Genomic DNA, 20380 nt, shown 5'->3' on the forward strand with positions numbered 1-20380 from the left:
GGTAGAAGTGTTAAAATTGGAAGCAAGGATGAGATGCCGTGACCCGGATTCGAACCGGGGTTGCTGCGGCCACAACGCAGAGTACTAACCACTATACGATCACGGCAACATTCCCGAGCCAGGTAGGAGTCGAACCTACAATCTTCTGATCCGTAGTCAGACGCGTTATCCATTGCGCCACTGGCCCTGCTGAAAAAACAACTGCCAAACCGGTGCCTCATTTGTGAAGTACTGGAAAACCTGCCACATGGTACCATTGCCAAAAGTGTCTTCCGTTTCTTGCAACACATTTTTACAAAGGGCGAAATCACTACTTGGCAGATTAAAGTCATCCAAAACAATTCTGATCCGTAGTCAGACGCGTTATCCATTGCGCCACTGGCCCTGCTGAAAAAACAACTGCCAAACCGGTGCCTCATTTGTGAAGTACTGGAAAACCTGCCACATGGTACCATTGCCAAAAGTGTCTTCCGTTTCTTGCAAATCAAATCGGAACCGTCCAGAGACTAAATGTGTTGTCCTTACAACACATTTTTTCAAAGGGCGAAATCACTACTTGGCAGATTAAAGTCATCCAAAACAATTAGCAGATGAAACTTGGGGTCTACTTCCTGGAAATCCTAAAGATTCTTCAACCTTGGGGTAGAGGTGTTAAAATTGGAAGCAGGGATGAGAAGCCGTGACCCGGATTTGAACCAGGGTTGCTGCGGCCACAACGCAGAGTACTAACCACTTTACGATCACGGCAACATTCCCGAGCCAGGTAGGAGTCGAACCTACAATCTTCTGATCTGTAGTCAGACGCGTTATCCATTGCGCCACTGGTCCTGCAGAAAAAACAACTGCCAAACCGGTGCCTCATTTCTGAAGTACTGGAAAACCTGCCACATGGTACCATTGCCAAAAGTGTCTTCCGTTTCTTACAAATCAAATCGGAACCGTCCAGAGACTAAATGAGTTGTCCTCACAACACATTTTTACAAAGGGCGAAATCACTACTTGGCAGATTAAAGTCGAACCTACAATATTCTGATCCGTAGTCAGACGCGTTATCCATTGCGCCACTGGCCCTGCTGAAAAAACAACTGCCAAACCGGTGCCTCATTTCTGAAGTACTGGAAAACCTGACACATGGTACCATTGCCAAAAGTGTCTTCGTTTCTTGCAAATCAAATCGGAACCGTCCAGAGACTAAATGTGTTGTCCTCACAACACATTTTTACAAAGGGCGAAATCACTACTTGGCAGATTAAAGTCATCCAAAACAATTAGCAGAAGAAATCATGCAGAAGATGAAACTTGGGGTCTACTTCCTGGAAATCCTAAAGATTCTTCAACTTTGGGGTAGAAGTGTTAAAAATGGAAGCAAGGATGAGATGCCGTGACCCGGATTTGAACCGGGGTTGCTGCGGCCACAACGCAGAGTACTAACCACTATACGATCACGGCAACATTCCCGAGACAGGTAGGAGTCGAACCTACAATCTTCTGATCCGTAGTCAGACGCGTTATCCATTGCGCCACTGGCCCTGCTGAAAAAACAACTGCCAAACCGGTGCCTCATTTCTGAAATACTGGAAAACCTGCCACATGGTACCATTGCCAAAAGTGTCTTCCGTTTCTTGCAAATCAAATCGGAACCGTCCAGAGACTAAATGTGTTGTCCTTACAACACATTTTTACAAAGGGCGAAATCACTACTTGGCAGATTAAAGTCATCCAAAACAATTAGCAGAAGAAATCATGCAGAAGATGAAACTTGGGGTCTACTTCCTGGAAATCCTAAAGATTCTTCAACCTTGGGGTAGAAGTGTTAAAAATGAAAGCAAGGATGAGATGCCGTGACCCAAATTTGAACCGGGGTTGCTGTGGCCACAACGCAGAGTACTAACCACTATACGATCACGGCAACCTTCCCGAGCCAGGTAGGGATCGAACCTACAATCTTCTGATCCATAGTCAGACGTGTTATCCATTGTGCCACTGGCCCTGCTGAATAAACAACTGCCAAACCGGTGCCTCATTTCTGAAGTACTGGAAAACCTGCCACATGGTACCATTGCCAAAAGTGTCTTCCGTTTCTTGCAAATCAAATCGGAACCGTCCAAAGACTAAATGTGTTGTCCTTACAACACATTTTTACAAAGGGCGAAATCACTACTTGGCAGATTAAAGTCATCCAAAACAATTAGCAGAAGAAATCATGCAGAAGATGAAACTTTGGGTCTACTTCCTGGAAATCCTAAAGATTCTTCAACCTTGGGGTAGAAGTGTTAAAAATGGAAGCAAGGATGAGATGCCGTGACCCGGATTTGCTGCGGCCACAACGCAGAGTAATAACCACTATACGATCACGGCAACCTTCCCGAGCCAGGTAGGAGTCGAACCTACAATCTTCTGATCCATAGTCAGACGTGTTATCCATTGTGCCACTGGCCCTGCTGAATAAACAACTGCCAAACCGGTGCCTCATTTCTGAAGTACTGGAAAACCTGCCACATGGTACCATTGCCAAAAGTGTCTTCCGTTTCTTGCAAATCAAATCGGAACCGTCCAAAGACTAAATGTGTTGTCCTCACAACACATTTTTACAAAGGGCGAAATCACTACTTGGCAGATTAAAGTCATCCAAAACAATTAGCAGAAGAAATCATGCAGAAGATGAAACTTGGGGTCTACTTCCTGGAAATCCTAAAGATTCTTCAACCTTGGGGTAGAAGTGTTAAAAATGAAAGCAAGGATGAGATGCCGTGACCCAAATTTGAACCGGGGTTGCTGCGGCCACAACTCAGAGTACTAACCACTATACGATCACGGCAACCTTCCCGAGCCAGGTAGGAGTCGAACCTACAATCTTCTGATCCATAGTCAGACGTGTTATCCATTGTGCCACTGGCCCTGCTGAAAAAACAACTGCCAAACCGGTGCCTCATTTCTGAAGTACTGGAAAACCTGCCACATGGTACCATTGCCAAAAGTGTCTTCCGTTTCTTGCAAATCAAATCGGAACCGTCCAAAGACTAAATGTGTTGTCCTCACAACACATTTTTACAAAGGGCGAAATCACTACTTGGCAGATTAAAGTCATCCAAAACAATTAGCAGAAGAAATCATGCAGAAGATGAAACTTTGGGTCTACTTCCTGGAAATCCTAAAGATTCTTCAACCTTGGGGTAGAAGTGTTAAAAATGGAAGCAAGGATGAGATGCCGTGACCCGGATTTGCTGCGGCCACAACGCAGAGTACTAACCACTATATGATCACGGCAACATTCCCGAGCCAGGTAGGAGTCGACCCTACAATCTTCTGATTCGTAGTCAGACGCGTTATCCATTGCGCCACTGGCCCTGCTGAAAATACAACTGCCAAAGCGGTGCCTCATTTCTGAAGTACTGGAAAACCTGCCACATGGTACCATTGCCAAAAGTGTCTTCCGTTTCTTGCAAATCAAATCGGAACCGTCCAGAGACTAAATGTGTTGTCCTCACAACACATTTTTACAAAGGGCGAAATCACTACTTGGCAGATTAAAGTCATCCAAAACAATTAGCAGAAGAAATCATGCAGAAGATGAAACTTTGGGTCTACTTCCTGGAAATCCTAAAGATTCTTCAACCTTGGGGTAGAAGTGTTAAAAATGGAAGCAAGGATGAGATGCCGTGACCCGGATTCGAACCGAGGTTGCTGCGGCCACAACGCAGAGTACTAACCACTATACAATCACGGCAACATTCCCGAGCCAGGTAGGAGTCGAACCTACAATCTTCTGATTTGTAGTCAGACGCGTTATCCATTGCGCCACTGGCACTGCTGAAAAAACAACTGCCAAACCGGTGCCTCATTTCTGAAGTACTGGAAAACCTGCCACATGGTACCATTGCCAAAAGTGTCTTCCGTTTCTTGCAAATCAAATCGGAACCGTCCAGAGACTAAATGTGTTGTCCTCACAACACATTTTTACAAAGGGCGAAATCACAACTTGGCAGATTAAAGTCATCCAAAACAATTAGCAGAAGAAATCATGCAGAAGATGAAACTTTGGGTCTACTTCCTGGAAATCCTAAAGATTCTTCAACCTTGGGGTAGAAGTGTTAAAAATGGAAGCAAGGATGAGATGCCGTGACCCGGATTCGAACCGGGGTTGCTGCGGCCACAACGCAGAGTTCTAACCACTATACGATCACGGCAACCTTCCTGAGCCAGTTAGGAGTCGAACCTACAATCTTCTGATCTGTAGTCAGACGCGTTATCCATTGCGCCACTGGCCCTGCTGAAAAAACAACTGCCAAACCGGTGCCTCATTTCTGAAGTACTGGAAAACCTGCCACATGGTACCATTGCCAAAAGTGTCTTCCGTTTCTTGCAAATCAAATCGGAACCGTCCAGAGACTAAAGGTGTTGTCCTTACAACACATTTTTACAAAGGGCGAAATCACTACTTGGCAGATTAAAGTCATCCAAAACAATTAGCAGATGAAATCATGCAGAAGATGAAACTTTGGGTCTACTTCCTGGAAATCCTAAAGATTCTTCAACTTTGGGGTAGAAGTGTTAAAAATGAAAGCAAGGATGAGATGCCGTGACCCAAATTTGAACCGGGGTTGCTGCGGCCACAACTCAGAGTACTAACCACTATACGATCACGGCAACCTTCCCGAGCCAGGTAGGAGTCGAACCTACAATCTTCTGATCCATAGTCAGACGTGTTATCCATTGTGCCACTGGCCCTGCTGAATAAACAACTGCCAAACCGGTGCCTCATTTCTGAAGTACTGGAAAACCTGCCACATGGTACCATTGCCAAAAGTGTCTTCCGTTTCTTGCAAATCAAATCGGAACCGTCCAGAGACTAAATGTGTTGTCCTCACAACACATTTTTACAAAGGGCGAAATCACTACTTGGCAGATTAAAGTCATCCAAAACAATTAGCAGAAGAAATCATGCAGAAGATGAAACTTTGGGTCTACTTCCTGGAAATCCTAAAGATTCTTCAACCTTTGGGTAGAAGTGTTAAAAATGGAAGCAAGGATGAGATGCCGTGACCCGGATTTGCTGCGGCCACAACGCAGAGTACTAACCACTATACGATCACGGCAACATTCCCGAGCCAGGTAGGAGTCGACCCTACAATCTTCTGATTCGTAGTCAGACGCGTTATCCATTGCGCCACTGGCCCTGCTGAAAAAACAACTGCCAAACCGGTGCCTCATTTCTGAAGTACTGGAAAACCTGCCACATGGTACCATTGCCAAAAGTGTCTTCCGTTTCTTGCAAATCAAATCGGAACCGTCCAGAGACTAAATGTGTTGTCCTCACAACACATTTTTACAAAGGGCGAAATCACTACTTGGCAGATTAAAGTCATCCAAAACAATTAGCAGAAGAAATCATGCAGAAGATGAAACTTTGGGTCTACTTCCTGGAAATCCTAAAGATTCTTCAACCTTGGGGAAGAAGTGTTAAAAATGGAAGCAAGGATGAGATGCCCTGACCCGGATTTGAACCGGGGTTGCTGCGGCCACAACGCAGAGTACTAACCACTATACGATCACGGCAACATTCCCGAGCCAGGTAGGAGTCGAACCTACAATCTTCTGATTCGTAGTCAGACGCGTTATCCATTGCGCCACTGGCCCTGCTGAAAAAACAACTGCCAAACCGGTGCCTCATTTCTGAAGTACTGGAAAACCTGCCACATGGTACCATTGCCAAAAGTGTCTTCCGTTTCTTGCAAATCAAATCGGAACCGTCCAGAGACTAAATGTGTTGTCCTCACAACACATTTTTACAAAGGGCGAAATCACTACTTGGCAGATTAAAGTCATCCAAAACAATTAGCAGAAGAAATCATGCAGAAGATGAAACTTTGGGTCTACTTCCTGGAAATCCTAAAGATTCTTCAACTTTGGGGTAGAAGTGTTAAAAATGGAAGCAAGGATGAGATGCCGTGACCCGGATTCGAACCGGGGTTGCTGCGGCCACAACGCAGAGTACTAACCACTATGCGATCACGGCAACATTCCCGAGCCAGGTAGGAGTCGAACCTACAAATCTTCTGATCCATAGTCAGACGTGTTATCCTTTGTGCCACTGGCCCTGCTGAATAAACACCTGCCAAACCGGTGCCTCATTTCTGAAGTACTGGAAAACCTGCCACATGGTACCATTGCCAAAAGTGTCTTCCGTTTCTTGCAAATCAAATCGGAACCGTCCAGAGACTAAATGTGTTGTCCTTACAACACATTTTTACAAAGGGCGAAATCACTACTTGGCAGATTAAAGTCATCCAAAACAATTAGCAGAAGAAATCATGCAGAAGATGAAACTTTGGGTCTACTTCCTGGAAATCCTAAAGATTCTTCAACCTTGGGGTAGAAGTGTTAAAAATGGAAGCAAGGATGAGATGCCGTGACCCGGATTTGCTGCGGCCACAACGCAGAGTACTAACCACTATACGATCACGGCAACATTCCCGAGCCAGGTAGGAGTCGACCCTACAATCTTCTGATTCGTAGTCAGACGCGTTATCCATTGCGCCACTGGCCCTGCTGAAAAAACAACTGCCAAACTGGTGCCTCATTTCTGAAGTACTGGAAAACCTGCCACATGGTACCATTGCCAAAAGTGTCTTCCGTTTCTTGCAAATCAAATCGGAACCGTCCAGAGACTAAATGTGTTGTCCTCACAACACATTTTTACAAAGGGCGAAATCACTACTTGGCAGATTAAAGTCATCCAAAACAATTAGCAGAAGAAATCATGCAGAAGATGAAACTTTGGGTCTACTTCCTGGAAATCCTAAAGATTCTTCAACCTTGGGGTAGAAGTGTTAAAAATGGAAGCAAGGATGAGATGCCGTGACCCGGATTCGAACCGGGGTTGCTGCGGCCACAATGTAGAGTACTAACCACTATACGATCACGGCAACATTCCCGAGCCAGGTAGGAGTCGAACCTACAATCTTCTGATCCGTAGTCAGACGCGTTATCCATTGCGCCACTGGCCCTGCTGAAAAAACAACTGCCAAACCGGTGCCTCATTTGTGAAGTACTGGAAAACCTGCCACATGGTAACATTGCCAAAAGTGTCTTCCGTTTCTTGCAAATCAAATCGGAACCGTCCAGAGACTAAATGTGTTGTCCTCACAACACATTTTTACAAAGGGCGAAATCACTACTTGGCAGATTAAAGCCATCCAAAACAATTAGCAGAAGAAATCATGCAGAAGATGAAACTTGGGGTCTACTTCCTGGAAATCCTAAAGATTCTTCAACCTTGGGGTAGAAGTGTTAAAAATGGAAGCAAGGATGAGATCCCGTGACACGGATTTGAACCTGGGTTGCTGCGGCCACAACGCAGAGTACTAACCACTATACGATCACGGCAACATCCCCAAGTGAGGTAGGAGTCGAACCTACAATCTTCTGATCCGTGGTCAGACGCGTTATCCATTGCACCACTGGCCCTGCTGAAAAAACAACAGCCGAACCGGTGCCTCATTTCTGAAGTACTGGAAAACCTGTCACATGGTACCATTGCCAAAAGTGTCTTCCGTTTCTTGCAAATCAAATCGGAACCGGCCAGAGACTAAATGTGTTGTCCTCACAACACATTTTTACAAAGGGCGAAATCACTACTTGGCAGATTAAAGTCATCCATAACAATTAGCAGAAGAAATCATGCAGAAGATGAAACTTTGGGTCTCCTTCCTGGAAATCCTAAAGATTCTTCAACCTTGGGGTAGAAGTGTTAAAAATGGAAGCAAGGATGAGATGCCGTGACCTGAATTCGAACTGGGGTTGCTGCGCCCACAACGCAGAGTACTAACCACTATACGATCACGGCAACATTCTCAAGCCAGGTAGGAGTCGAACCTACAATCTTCGGATCAGTAGTCAGACGTGTTATCCATTGCACCACTGGCCCTGCTGAAAAAACAACAGCCAAAGTGTCTTCCGTTTCTTGCAAATCAAATCGGAACTGGCCAGAGACTAAATGTGTTGTCCTCACAACACATTTTTACAAAGGGCTAAATCACTACTTGGCAGATTAAAGCCATCCAAAACAATTTGCAGAAGAAATCATGCAGATCACGGCAACATTGCATGCCAAAAGTGTCTTCCGTTTCTTGCAAATCAAATCGGAATCACATGGTACCATTGCCAAAAGTGTCTTCCGTTTCTTGCATATCAAATCGGAACCGGCCAGAGACTAAATGTGTTGTCCTCACAACACATTTTTACAAAGGGCGAAATCACTACTTGGCAGATTAAAGCCATCCAAAACAATTAGCAGAAGAAATCATGCAGAAGATGAAACTTGGGGTCTACTTCCTGGAAATCCTAAAGATTCTTCAACCTTGGGGTAGAAGTGTTAAAAATGGAAGCAAGGATGAGATGCCGTGACCCGGTTTCAAACTGGGGTTGCTGCGGCCACAACACAGAGTACTAACCACTATACGATCAGGGTAACATTCCCGAGCAAGGTACGAGTCAAACCTACAATCTTCTGATGCGTAGTCAGACACGTTAACCATTGCGCCACTGGCCCTGCTGAAAAAACAACTGCCAAACCGGTGCCTCATTTCTGAAGTACTGGAAAACATGTCACATGGTACCATTGCCAAAAGTGTCTTCCGTTTCTTGCAAATCAAATCGGAACCACATGGTACCATTGCCAAAAGTGTCTTCCGTTTCTTGCAAATCAAATTGGAACCGGCCAGAGACTACATGTGTTGTCCTCGCAACAAATTTTTAAAAAAGGCGAAATCACTACTTGGCAGATTAAAGCCATCCAAAACAATTAGCAGAAGAAATCATGCAGAAGATGAAACTTGGGGTCTACTTCCTGGAAATCCTAAAGATTCTTCAACCTTGGGGTAGAAGTGTTAATTTCTTCTGCTAATTGTTTTGGATGGCTTTAATCTGCCACGTAGTGATTTCGCCCTTTGTAAAAATGTGTTGTCAGGACAACACATTTAGTCTCTGGCCGGTTCCAATTTGATTTGCAAGAAACGGAAGAAACTTTTGGCAATGGTACCATGTGGCAGGTTTTCCAGTACTTCAGAAATGTGGCACCGGTTTGGCTGTTGTTTTTTTTTAGCAGGGTCAGTGGCGCAATGGATAACGCGTCTGACTATGGATCAAAAGATTGTAGGTTAAACTCCTACCTGGCTCAGCAATGTTGCCGTGATCGTATAGTGGTTAGTAACCCTGGTTTGAATCCGGGTCATGGTATCTCATCCTTGCTTCCGTTTTTAACACTTCTACCCCAAGGTTGAAGAATCTTTAGGATTTCCAGGAAGTAGACCCCAAGTTTCATTTTCTGCATGATTTCTTCTGCTAATTGTTTTGGATGGCTTTAATCTGCCAAGTAGTGATTTCGCGATTTGTAAAAATGTGTTGTGAGGACAACACATTTAGTCTCTGGCCAGTTCCGATTTGATTTGCAAGAAACGGAAGACACTTTTGGCAATGGTACCATGTGACAGGTTTTTCAGTACTTCAGAAATGAAAAAACACATTTTTACAAAGGGCGAAATCACTACTTGGCAGATTAAAGCCATCCAAAACAATTAGCAGAAGAAATCATGCAGAAGATGAAACTTGGGGTCTACTTCCTGGAAATCCTAAAGATTCTTCAACCTTGGAGTAGAAGTGTTAAAAATGGAAGCAAGGATGAGATGCCATGACCTGGATTTGAACCAGGGTTACTGTGGCCACAACGCAGAATACTAACCACTATACAATCATGCCAACATTCCAGAGCCAGGTAGGAGTCAAACCTACAATCTTCTGATCCACAGGCAGACACATTATCCATTGCGCCACTGGCACTGCTGAAAACACAACAGCCAAGCCGGTGCCTCATTTCTGAAGTACTGGAAAACCTGCCACATGGTACCATTGCCAAAAGTGTCTTCCGTTTCTTGCAAATCAAATCGGAACCGGCCAGAGACTAAATGTGTTGTCCTCACAACACATTTTTACAAAGGGCGAAATCACTACTTGGCAGATTAAAGCCATCCAAAACAATTAGCAGAAGAAATCATGCAGAAAATGAAACTTTGGGTCTCCTTCCTGGAAATCCTAAAGATTCTTCAACCTTGGGGTACGAGTGTTAAAAGTGGAAGCAATGATGAAATGCCGAGTTGCTGCAGCCACAACACAGAAAAGAACTTAAACGGAAAGCAATTGCTACTGAAAAATATGCAAATTTTTATTATTACATCCAAAAAGTTAAAAACGTCACACACTTATGACAAAATGCAATAAAGATAGAATACCAGATGTGTATGTATAAAGCAATACAAAATGAGATGTATCAGATACAACCAAAAAAACGTAGGTGGATCAGGAATAGCAATCGTTGTAATCACAATAGATCTGTATAAAGTGAGGTCAAGGAAATGTTATAATATGGCTCTTATTCAACAAGGAGTAAACAGGGGTCAAAAGGCCCCAATATATGTATGTGAGAGCTGCCTGCTCTATCAAATAACTAATAGTATGAATATACCCAAAGTAAATATTTAATAAATAAATGATCCTCAGTTACCCATAATGGATACCTGTTGCCACCGTCCCAACGTACGTTTCGTCACCCGACTTTCTCAAGGAACGCTATCCAACTATGTATGTAGCTCCCTTATATACTGTGTTTGTGATCTGTACTTAGCGCCGATTTGTGCCATATGGCACATGCGCAGGGCCCCGACCCGGATGTGTTCGGCACTCACCGCCGCATCACAGCCAGTACCCGCAGGTCACGGAATTGTCACTTCTGGACCTGCGCACACGGCCTCTTGACGCCTGGGGAGTCCGTACCAGGAAGAGGGCCCTGCGCATGCGCACAATCAGAAATCGGCGCTTCACATTAAAAGCTAAAAAAAGAAGAAGAACAACAGGTATATAACCCTATCTGCACCGCACTTTGCAATGTACCTAATCGAGCCTCATGATATCATTACCCTGACACCAATGTAACCTCTCACAGCAACCTATTATATAAGTGTAAATATATATATATATATATATATATATATATATATATATATATATATATATATATAACCAAAGGATAAATTGGCCAGCACGATTGATCCAAACTATTGTAAAAACCTGGCTTGCAGGTGCAAGCTGCTGGGCTAAATATACAGCAACAGGAGAATACAGCAGCACACTGCTAGCACAAAGATATAGATGAAACATGAGTATATAGATAAAACATGAGTATATAGATAGAACATGAAAAGCTAAACAGCTGTGATGCAATAAATGAAGATATGAAACTATGAAAATATGAGGTACTTAGCTTGCAAATTTGGCGCCAAATAGCGTTGACCGTCCCACCACGGTAAGGTGACCTCATTCTGGGACGGACCCTACACTGTGTATATGCCTCTGTGTGAACAGTACAACAGGCATTGCAACAGTACAACAGGCATTGCAAGGTCTGAAACATCCAAGGCACCTTTCAATAAGCCAAATTTTGCTCCTTCTCTTCTGAGACCTGTAGTGCGCCATCAGAGCATTTTTCATCCCCATATGGGGTGTTTTCTGAATCGGAAGAAATTGGGCTTCAAATTTTGGGGGGTATTTTCTGCTTTAAACCTTTGTAAAAATGTAAAATTTTTGGGAAACCAAGCATTTTAGGTAAAATTATTATTGTTTTTTTTACATATGCAAAAGTCGTGAAACCCCTGTGGGGTATTAAGATTCACTTTACCCCTTGTTACGTTCTCAAGGGGTTTAGTTTCCAAAATGTGATGCCATGTGTTTTTTTTTTTTTTTTTTGCTGTCCTGGCACAATAGGGGCTTCCTAAATGCAGCATGCCCCCCAGAGCAAAATTTGCTTCCAAAAAGCCAAATGTGACTCCTTCTCTTCTGAGACCTGTAGTGCGCCAGCAGAGCACTTTTCACCCCCATATGGGGTGTTTTCTGAATCGGAAGCAATTGGGCTTCAAATTTTGGGGGGTATTTTCTGCTTTAACCCTTTGTAAAAATGTAAAATTTTTGGGAAACCAAGCATTTTAGTTAGGTAAAAAATTTTATTTATTTTTTACATATGCAAAAGTCGTGAAACCCCTGTGGGGTATTAAGGTTCACTTTACCCCTTGTTACATTCTCCAAGGGGTCTAGTTTACGAAATGGTATGCCATGTGTTTTTTTTTTGCTGTCCTGACACCATAGGGGCTTCCTAAATGCGGCATGCCCCTAGAGCAAAATTTGCTTCCAAAAAGCCAAATGTGACTACTCCTCTTCTGAGACCTGTAGTGCGCCAGCAGAGCACTTTTCACCCCCATATGGGATGTTTTCTGAATCGGTAGAAATTGGGCTTAAAATTTTGGGGGGTATTTTCTGCTTTAACCTTTTGTAAAAAAGTTAAATTTTTGGGAAACCAAGCATTTTAGGTAAAATTTTTTATTTATTTTTTACATATGAAAAAGTCGTGAAACCCCTGTGGGGTATTAAGGTTCACTTTACCCCTTGTTACGTTCCCCAAGGGGTCTAGTTTCCAAAATGGTATGCCATGTGTTTTTTTTTTGCTGTGCTGGCACCATAGGGGCTTCCTAAATGCGGCATGCCCCCAGAGCAAAATTTGCTTCCAAAAAACCAAATGTGACTACTCCTCTTCTGAGACCTGTAGTGCGCCAGCAGAGCACTTTTCCCCCCTTATATGGGGTGTTTTCTGAATCGGGAGAAATTGGGCTTCAAATTTTGGGGGGTATTTTCTGCTTTAACCATTTGTAAAAAAGTCAAATTTTTGGGAAACCAAGCATTTTAGGTAAAAATTTTTATTTATTTTTTACATATGCAAAAGTCGTGAAACCCCTGTGGGGTATTAAGGTTCACTTTACCCCTTGTTACATTGCCCAAGGGGTCTAGTTTCCAAAATGGTATGCCATGTGTTTTTTTTTTTTCGCTGTTCTGGCACCATAGGGGCTTCCTAAATGCGGCATGCCCCCAGAGCAAAATTTGCTTCCAAAAAGCCAAATGTGACTACTCCTCTTCTGAGACCTGTAGTGCGCCAGCAGAGCACTTTTCACCCCCATATGGGGTGTTTTCTGAATCGGGAGAAATTGGGCTTCAAATTTTGGGGGGTATTTTCTGCTTTAACCCTTTGTAAAAATGTAAAATTTTTGGGAAGCCAAGCATTTTAGGTAAACATTTTTATTTATTTTTTACATATGCAAAAGTCGTGAAACCCCTGTGGGGTATTAAGGTTCACTTTACCCCTTGTTACATTCCCCAAGGGGTCTAGTTTCCAAAATGGTATGCCATGTGTTTTTTTTTTGCTGTCCTGGCACCATAGGGGCTTCCTAAATGCGGCATGCCCCCAGAGCAAAATTTGCTTCCAAAAAGCCAAATGTGACTACTCCTCTTCTGAGACCTGTAGTGCGCCAGCAGAGCACTTTTCACCCCCATATGGGGTGTTTTCGGAATCGGGAGAAATTGGGCTTCAAGTTTTGGGGCATATTTTCTGCTTTAAACCTTTGTAAAAATGTTAAATTTTTGGGAAACCAAGCATTTTAGGTAAAAATTTGTATTTATTTTTTACATATGCAAAAGTCGTGAAACCCCTGTGGGGTATTAAGGTTCACTTTACCCCTTGTTACATTCCCCAAGGGGTCTAGTTTTCAAAATGGTTTGCCATGTGTTGTTTTTTTTGCTGTTTTGACACCCTAGGGGCTTCCTAAAGGTGACATGCCCCCCAAAAACCATTTCAGAAAAATGTTCTCTCCAAAATCCCCTTGTCGCTCCTTCCCTTCTGAGCCCTCTAATGCGCCCGCCGAACACTTTACATAGACATATGAGGTATGTGCTTACTCGAGAGAAATTGGGCTACAAATACAAGTAAAAATTTTCTCCATTTACCACTTGCAAAAATTCAAAAATTGGGTATACAAGAACATGCGAGTGTAAAAAATGAAGATTTTGAATTTTCTCCTTCACTTTGCTGCTATTCCTGTGAAACGCCTAAAGGGTTAAAACACTGACTGAATGTCATTTTGAATACTTTGGGGGGTGTAGTTTATATAATGGGGTCATTTATGGGGTATTACTAATATGAAGACCCTTCAAATCCACTTCAAAACTGAACTGGTCCCTGGAAAATATCGAGTTTGAACATTTTGTGAAAAATTGGAAAATTGCTGCTGAACTTTGAAGCCCTCTGGTGTCTTCCAAAAGTAAAAACTCATAAATTTTATGATGCAAACATAAAGTAGACATATTGTATATGTGAACAAAAAAAATTAATTATTTTGAATATGCATTTTCCTTACAAGCAGAGAGCTTCAAAGTTAGAAAAATGCAAAATTTTCTTTTTTTTCATCAAATTTGGGGATTTTTCACCAAGAACGGATGCAAGTTACATAAATTTTTTAGCACTGTGTTAAAGTAGAATATGTCACGAAAAGAGAAGTGTTAAAAATGGAAGCAAGGATGAGATGCCGTGACCCGGATTTGCTGCGGCCACAACGCAGAGTACTAACCACTATACGATCACGGCAACATTCCCGAGCCAGGTAGGAGTCGACCCTACAATCTTCTGATTCGTAGTCAGACGCGTTATCCATTGCGCCACTGGCCCTGCTGAAAAAACAACTGCCAAACCGGTGCCTCATTTCTGAAGTACTGGAAAACCTGCCACATGGTACCATTGCCAAAAGTGTCTTCCGTTTCTTGCAAATCAAATCGGAACCGTCCAGAGACTAAATGTGTTGTCCTCACAACACATTTTTACAAAGGGCGAAATCACTACTTGGCAGATTAAAGTCATCCAAAACAATTAGCAGAAGAAATCATGCAGAAGATGAAACTTTGGGTCTACTTCCTGGAAATCCTAAAGATTCTTCAACCTTGGGGTAGAAGTGTTAAAAATGGAAGCAAGGATGAGATGCCGTGACCCGGATTCGAACCGGGGTTGCTGCGGCCACAATGCAGAGTACTAACCACTATACGATCACGGCAACATTCCCGAGCCAGGTAGGAGTCGAACCTACAATCTTCTGATCCGTAGTCAGACGCGTTATCCATTGCGCCACTGGCCCTGCTGAAAAAACAACTGCCAAACCGGTGCCTCATTTGTGAAGTACTGGAAAACCTGCCACATGGTACCATTGCCAAAAGTGTCTTCCGTTTCTTGCAAATCAAATCGGAACCGTCCAGAGACTAAATGTGTTGTCCTCACAACACATTTTTACAAAGGGCGAAATCACTACTTGGCAGATTAAAGCCATCCAAAACAATTAGCAGAAGAAATCATGCAGAAGATGAAACTTGGGGTCTACTTCCTGGAAATCCTAAAGATTCTTCAACCTTGGGGTAGAAGTGTTAAAAATGGAAGCAAGGATGAGATCCCGTGACACGGATTTGAACCTGGGTTGCTGCGGCCACAACGCAGAGTACTAACCACTATACGATCACGGCAACATCCCCAAGTGAGGTAGGAGTCGAACCTACAATCTTCTGATCCGTGGTCAGACGCGTTATCCATTGCACCACTGGCCCTGCTGAAAAAACAACAGCCGAACCGGTGCCTCATTTCTGAAGTACTGGAAAACCTGTCACATGGTACCATTGCCAAAAGTGTCTTCCGTTTCTTGCAAATCAAATCGGAACCGGCCAGAGACTAAATGTGTTGTCCTCACAACACATTTTTACAAAGGGCGAAATCACTACTTGGCAGATTAAAGTCATCCATAACAATTAGCAGAAGAAATCATGCAGAAGATGAAACTTTGGGTCTCCTTCCTGGAAATCCTAAAGATTCTTCAACCTTGGGGTAGAAGTGTTAAAAATGGAAGCAAGGATGAGATGCCATGACCTGAATTCGAACTGGGGTTGCTGCGCCCACAACGCAGAGTACTAACCACTATACGATCACGGCAACATTCTCAAGCCAGGTAGGAGTCGAACCTACAATCTTCGGATCAGTAGTCAGACGTGTTATCCATTGCACCACTGGCCCTGCTGAAAAAACAACAGCCAAAGTGTCTTCCGTTTCTTGCAAATCAAATCGGAACTGGCCAGAGACTAAATGTGTTGTCCTCACAACACATTTTTACAAAGGGCTAAATCACTACTTGGCAGATTAAAGCCATCCAAAACAATTTGCAGAAGAAATCATGCAGATCACGGCAACATTGCATGCCAAAAGTGTCTTCCGTTTCTTGCAAATCAAATCGGAATCACATGGTACCATTGCCAAAAGTGTCTTCCGTTTCTTGCATATCAAATCGGAACCGGCCAGAGACTAAATGTGTTGTCCTCACAACACATTTTTACAAAGGGCGAAATCACTACTTGGCAGATTAAAGCCATCCAAAACAATTAGCAGAAGAAATCATGCAGAAGATGAAACTTGGGGTCTACTTCCTGGAAATCCTAAAGATTCTTCAACCTTGGGGTAGAAGTGTTAAAAATGGAAGCAAGGATGAGATGCCGTGACCCGGATTCAAACTGGGGTTGCTGCGGCCACAACACAGAGTACTAACCACTATACGATCAGGGTAACATTCCCGAGCAAGGTACGAGTCAAACCTACAATCTTCTGATGCGTAGTCAGACACGTTAACCATTGCGCCACTGGCCCTGCTGAAAAAACAACTGCCAAACCGGTGCCTCATTTCTGAAGTACTGGAAAACATGTCACATGGTACCATTGCCAAAAGTGTCTTCCGTTTCTTGCAAATCAAATCGGAACCACATGGTACCATTGCCAAAAGTGTCTTCCGTTTCTTGCAAATCAAATTGGAACCGGCCAGAGACTACATGTGTTGTCCTCGCAACAAATTTTTAAAAAAGGCGAAATCACTACTTGGCAGATTAAAGCCATCCAAAACAATTAGCAGAAGAAATCATGCAGAAGATGAAACTTGGGGTCTACTTCCTGGAAATCCTAAAGATTCTTCAACCTTGGGGTAGAAGTGTTAATTTCTTCTGCTAATTGTTTTGGATGGCTTTAATCTGCCACGTAGTGATTTCGCCCTTTGTAAAAATGTGTTGTCAGGACAACACATTTAGTCTCTGGCCGGTTCCAATTTGATTTGCAAGAAACGGAAGAAACTTTTGGCAATGGTACCATGTGGCAGGTTTTCCAGTACTTCAGAAATGTGGCACCGGTTTGGCTGTTGTTTTTTTTTAGCAGGGTCAGTGGCGCAATGGATAACGCGTCTGACTATGGATCAAAAGATTGTAGGTTAAACTCCTACCTGGCTCAGCAATGTTGCCGTGATCGTATAGTGGTTAGTACTCTGTGTTGTGTCCACAGCAACCCTGGTTTGAATCCGGGTCATGGTATCTCATCCTTGCTTCCGTTTTTAACACTTCTACCCCAAGGTTGAAGAATCTTTAGGATTTCCAGGAAGTAGACCCCAAGTTTCATTTTCTGCATGATTTCTTCTGCTAATTGTTTTGGATGGCTTTAATCTGCCAAGTAGTGATTTCGCGATTTGTAAAAATGTGTTGTGAGGACAACACATTTAGTCTCTGGCCAGTTCCGATTTGATTTGCAAGAAACGGAAGACACTTTTGGCAATGGTACCATGTGACAGGTTTTTCAGTACTTCAGAAATGAAAAAACACATTTTTACAAAGGGCGAAATCACTACGTGGCAGATTAAAGCCATCCAAAACAATTAGCAGAAGAAATCATGCAGAAGATGAAACTTGGGGTCTACTTCCTGGAAATCCTAAAGATTCTTCAACCTTGGAGTAGAAGTGTTAAAAATGGAAGCAAGGATGAGATGCCATGACCTGGATTTGAACCACGGTTACTGTGGCCACAACGCAGAATACTAACCACTATACAATCATGCCAACATTCCAGAGCCAGGTAGGAGTCAAACCTACAATCTTCTGATCCACAGGCAGACACATTATCCATTGCGCCACTGGCACTGCTGAAAACACAACAGCCAAGCCGGTGCCTCATTTCTGAAGTACTGGAAAACCTGCCACATGGTACCATTGCCAAAAGTGTCTTCCGTTTCTTGCAAATCAAATCGGAACCGGCCAGAGACTAAATGTGTTGTCCTCACAACACATTTTTACAAAGGGCGAAATCACTACTTGGCAGATTAAAGCCATCCAAAACAATTAGCAGAAGAAATCATGCAGAAAATGAAACTTTGGGTCTCCTTCCTGGAAATCCTAAAGATTCTTCAACCTTGGGGTACGAGTGTTAAAAGTGGAAGCAATGATGAAATGCCGAGTTGCTGCAGCCACAACACAGAAAAGAACTTAAACGGAAAGCAATTGCTACTGAAAAATATGCAAATTTTTATTATTACATCCAAAAAGTTAAAAACGTCACACACTTATGACAAAATGCAATAAAGATAGAATACCAGATGTGTATGTATAAAGCAATACAAAATGAGATGTATCAGATACAACCAAAAAAACGTAGGTGGATCAGGAATAGCAATCGTTGTAATCACAATAGATCTGTATAAAGTGAGGTCAAGGAAATGTTATAATATGGCTCTTATTCAACAAGGAGTAAACAGGGGTCAAAAGGCCCCAATATATGTATGTGAGAGCTGCCTGCTCTATCAAATAACTAATAGTATGAATATACCCAAAGTAAATATTTAATAAATAAATGATCCTCAGTTACCCATAATGGATACCTGTTGCCACCGTCCCAACGTACGTTTCGTCACCCGACTTTCTCAAGGAACGCTATCCAACTATGTATGTAGCTCCCTTATATACTGTGTTTGTGATCTGTACTTAGCGCCGATTTGTGCCATATGGCACATGCGCAGGGCCCCGACCCGGATGTGTTCGGCACTCACCGCCGCGTCACAGCCAGTACCCGCAGGTCACGGAATTGTCACTTCTGGACCTGCGCACACGGCCTCTTGACGCCTGGGGAGTCCGTACCAGGAAGAGGGCCCTGCGCATGCGCACAATCAGAAATCGGCGCTTCACATTAAAAGCTAAAAAAAGAAGAAGAACAACAGGTATATAACCCTATCTGCACCGCACTTTGCAATGTACCTAATCGAGCCTCATGATATCATTACCCTGACACCAATGTAACCTCTCACAGCAACCTATTATATAAGTGTAAATATATATATATATATATATATATATATATATATATATATATATATATATATATATATATAACCAAAGGATAAATTGGCCAGCACGATTGATCCAAACTATTGTAAAAACCTGGCTTGCAGGTGCAAGCTGCTGGGCTAAATATACAGCAACAGGAGAATACAGCAGCACACTGCTAGCACAAAGATATAGATGAAACATGAGTATATAGATAAAACATGAGTATATAGATAGAACATGAAAAGCTAAACAGCTGTGATGCAATAAATGAAGATATGAAACTATGAAAATATGAGGTACTTAGCTTGCAAATTTGGCGCCAAATAGCGTTGACCGTCCCACCACGGTAAGGTGACCTCATTCTGGGACGGACCCTACACTGTGTATATGCCTCTGTGTGAACAGTACAACAGGCATTGCAACAGTACAACAGGCATTGCAAGGTCTGAAACATCCAAGGCACCTTTCAATAAGCCAAATTTTGCTCCTTCTCTTCTGAGACCTGTAGTGCGCCATCAGAGCATTTTTCATCCCCATATGGGGTGTTTTCTGAATCGGAAGAAATTGGGCTTCAAATTTTGGGGGGTATTTTCTGCTTTAAACCTTTGTAAAAATGTAAAATTTTTGGGAAACCAAGCATTTTAGGTAAAATTATTATTGTTTTTTTTACATATGCAAAAGTCGTGAAACCCCTGTGGGGTATTAAGATTCACTTTACCCCTTGTTACGTTCTCAAGGGGTTTAGTTTCCAAAATGTGATGCCATGTGTTTTTTTTTTTTTTTTTTGCTGTCCTGGCACAATAGGGGCTTCCTAAATGCAGCATGCCCCCCAGAGCAAAATTTGCTTCCAAAAAGCCAAATGTGACTCCTTCTCTTCTGAGACCTGTAGTGCGCCAGCAGAGCACTTTTCACCCCCATATGGGGTGTTTTCTGAATCGGAAGCAATTGGGCTTCAAATTTTGGGGGGTATTTTCTGCTTTAACCCTTTGTAAAAATGTAAAATTTTTGGGAAACCAAGCATTTTAGTTAGGTAAAAAATTTTATTTATTTTTTACATATGCAAAAGTCGTGAAACCCCTGTGGGGTATTAAGGTTCACTTTACCCCTTGTTACATTCTCCAAGGGGTCTAGTTTACGAAATGGTATGCCATGTGTTTTTTTTTTGCTGTCCTGACACCATAGGGGCTTCCTAAATGCGGCATGCCCCTAGAGCAAAATTTGCTTCCAAAAAGCCAAATGTGACTACTCCTCTTCTGAGACCTGTAGTGCGCCAGCAGAGCACTTTTCACCCCCA

At 42.9% G+C, this 20380-nt stretch overlaps 21 non-coding genes across 21 annotated transcripts; all 21 read right to left on the reverse strand.

Annotated features, from left to right (window-relative positions):
- Positions 1–34: 34 nt before the first annotated feature.
- On the reverse strand, positions 35–106 carry TRNAH-GUG (transfer RNA histidin (anticodon GUG)). The gene has a single exon. It is a non-coding gene; the product is annotated as a tRNA-His (tRNA).
- Positions 107–114: 8 nt separating this feature from the next.
- On the reverse strand, positions 115–187 carry TRNAR-ACG (transfer RNA arginine (anticodon ACG)). The gene has a single exon. It is a non-coding gene; the product is annotated as a tRNA-Arg (tRNA).
- Positions 188–755: 568 nt separating this feature from the next.
- Positions 756–828, reverse strand: TRNAC-ACA (transfer RNA cysteine (anticodon ACA)). The gene has a single exon. It is a non-coding gene; the product is annotated as a tRNA-Cys (tRNA).
- A 549-nt stretch (positions 829–1377) lies between these two features.
- Positions 1378–1449, reverse strand: TRNAH-GUG (transfer RNA histidin (anticodon GUG)). Its single transcript has one exon. It is a non-coding gene; the product is annotated as a tRNA-His (tRNA).
- An 8-nt stretch (positions 1450–1457) lies between these two features.
- Positions 1458–1530, reverse strand: TRNAR-ACG (transfer RNA arginine (anticodon ACG)). Its single transcript has one exon. It is a non-coding gene; the product is annotated as a tRNA-Arg (tRNA).
- Positions 1531–1917: 387 nt separating this feature from the next.
- Positions 1918–1990, reverse strand: TRNAH-AUG (transfer RNA histidin (anticodon AUG)). Its single transcript has one exon. It is a non-coding gene; the product is annotated as a tRNA-His (tRNA).
- A 376-nt stretch (positions 1991–2366) lies between these two features.
- TRNAH-AUG (transfer RNA histidin (anticodon AUG)) lies at positions 2367–2439 on the reverse strand. The gene has a single exon. It is a non-coding gene; the product is annotated as a tRNA-His (tRNA).
- Positions 2440–2826: 387 nt separating this feature from the next.
- Positions 2827–2899, reverse strand: TRNAH-AUG (transfer RNA histidin (anticodon AUG)). The gene has a single exon. It is a non-coding gene; the product is annotated as a tRNA-His (tRNA).
- Positions 2900–3275: 376 nt separating this feature from the next.
- TRNAR-ACG (transfer RNA arginine (anticodon ACG)) lies at positions 3276–3348 on the reverse strand. Its single transcript has one exon. It is a non-coding gene; the product is annotated as a tRNA-Arg (tRNA).
- Positions 3349–3655: 307 nt separating this feature from the next.
- On the reverse strand, positions 3656–3727 carry TRNAH-GUG (transfer RNA histidin (anticodon GUG)). The gene has a single exon. It is a non-coding gene; the product is annotated as a tRNA-His (tRNA).
- An 8-nt stretch (positions 3728–3735) lies between these two features.
- TRNAC-ACA (transfer RNA cysteine (anticodon ACA)) lies at positions 3736–3808 on the reverse strand. Its single transcript has one exon. It is a non-coding gene; the product is annotated as a tRNA-Cys (tRNA).
- A 307-nt stretch (positions 3809–4115) lies between these two features.
- Positions 4116–4187, reverse strand: TRNAH-GUG (transfer RNA histidin (anticodon GUG)). The gene has a single exon. It is a non-coding gene; the product is annotated as a tRNA-His (tRNA).
- An 8-nt stretch (positions 4188–4195) lies between these two features.
- On the reverse strand, positions 4196–4268 carry TRNAC-ACA (transfer RNA cysteine (anticodon ACA)). Its single transcript has one exon. It is a non-coding gene; the product is annotated as a tRNA-Cys (tRNA).
- Positions 4269–4655: 387 nt separating this feature from the next.
- Positions 4656–4728, reverse strand: TRNAH-AUG (transfer RNA histidin (anticodon AUG)). Its single transcript has one exon. It is a non-coding gene; the product is annotated as a tRNA-His (tRNA).
- Positions 4729–5104: 376 nt separating this feature from the next.
- Positions 5105–5177, reverse strand: TRNAR-ACG (transfer RNA arginine (anticodon ACG)). The gene has a single exon. It is a non-coding gene; the product is annotated as a tRNA-Arg (tRNA).
- Positions 5178–5564: 387 nt separating this feature from the next.
- On the reverse strand, positions 5565–5637 carry TRNAR-ACG (transfer RNA arginine (anticodon ACG)). Its single transcript has one exon. It is a non-coding gene; the product is annotated as a tRNA-Arg (tRNA).
- A 307-nt stretch (positions 5638–5944) lies between these two features.
- On the reverse strand, positions 5945–6016 carry TRNAH-GUG (transfer RNA histidin (anticodon GUG)). The gene has a single exon. It is a non-coding gene; the product is annotated as a tRNA-His (tRNA).
- A 458-nt stretch (positions 6017–6474) lies between these two features.
- On the reverse strand, positions 6475–6547 carry TRNAR-ACG (transfer RNA arginine (anticodon ACG)). The gene has a single exon. It is a non-coding gene; the product is annotated as a tRNA-Arg (tRNA).
- A 387-nt stretch (positions 6548–6934) lies between these two features.
- TRNAR-ACG (transfer RNA arginine (anticodon ACG)) lies at positions 6935–7007 on the reverse strand. The gene has a single exon. It is a non-coding gene; the product is annotated as a tRNA-Arg (tRNA).
- Positions 7008–14523: 7516 nt separating this feature from the next.
- On the reverse strand, positions 14524–14596 carry TRNAR-ACG (transfer RNA arginine (anticodon ACG)). Its single transcript has one exon. It is a non-coding gene; the product is annotated as a tRNA-Arg (tRNA).
- Positions 14597–14983: 387 nt separating this feature from the next.
- TRNAR-ACG (transfer RNA arginine (anticodon ACG)) lies at positions 14984–15056 on the reverse strand. The gene has a single exon. It is a non-coding gene; the product is annotated as a tRNA-Arg (tRNA).
- Between the last annotated feature and the right edge of the window lie 5324 nt (positions 15057–20380).

Source organism: Hyla sarda, chromosome 4 (genome assembly GCF_029499605.1).
Source record: "Hyla sarda isolate aHylSar1 chromosome 4, aHylSar1.hap1, whole genome shotgun sequence".
In the NCBI taxonomy this organism is placed as follows: domain Eukaryota; kingdom Metazoa; phylum Chordata; class Amphibia; order Anura; family Hylidae; genus Hyla; species Hyla sarda.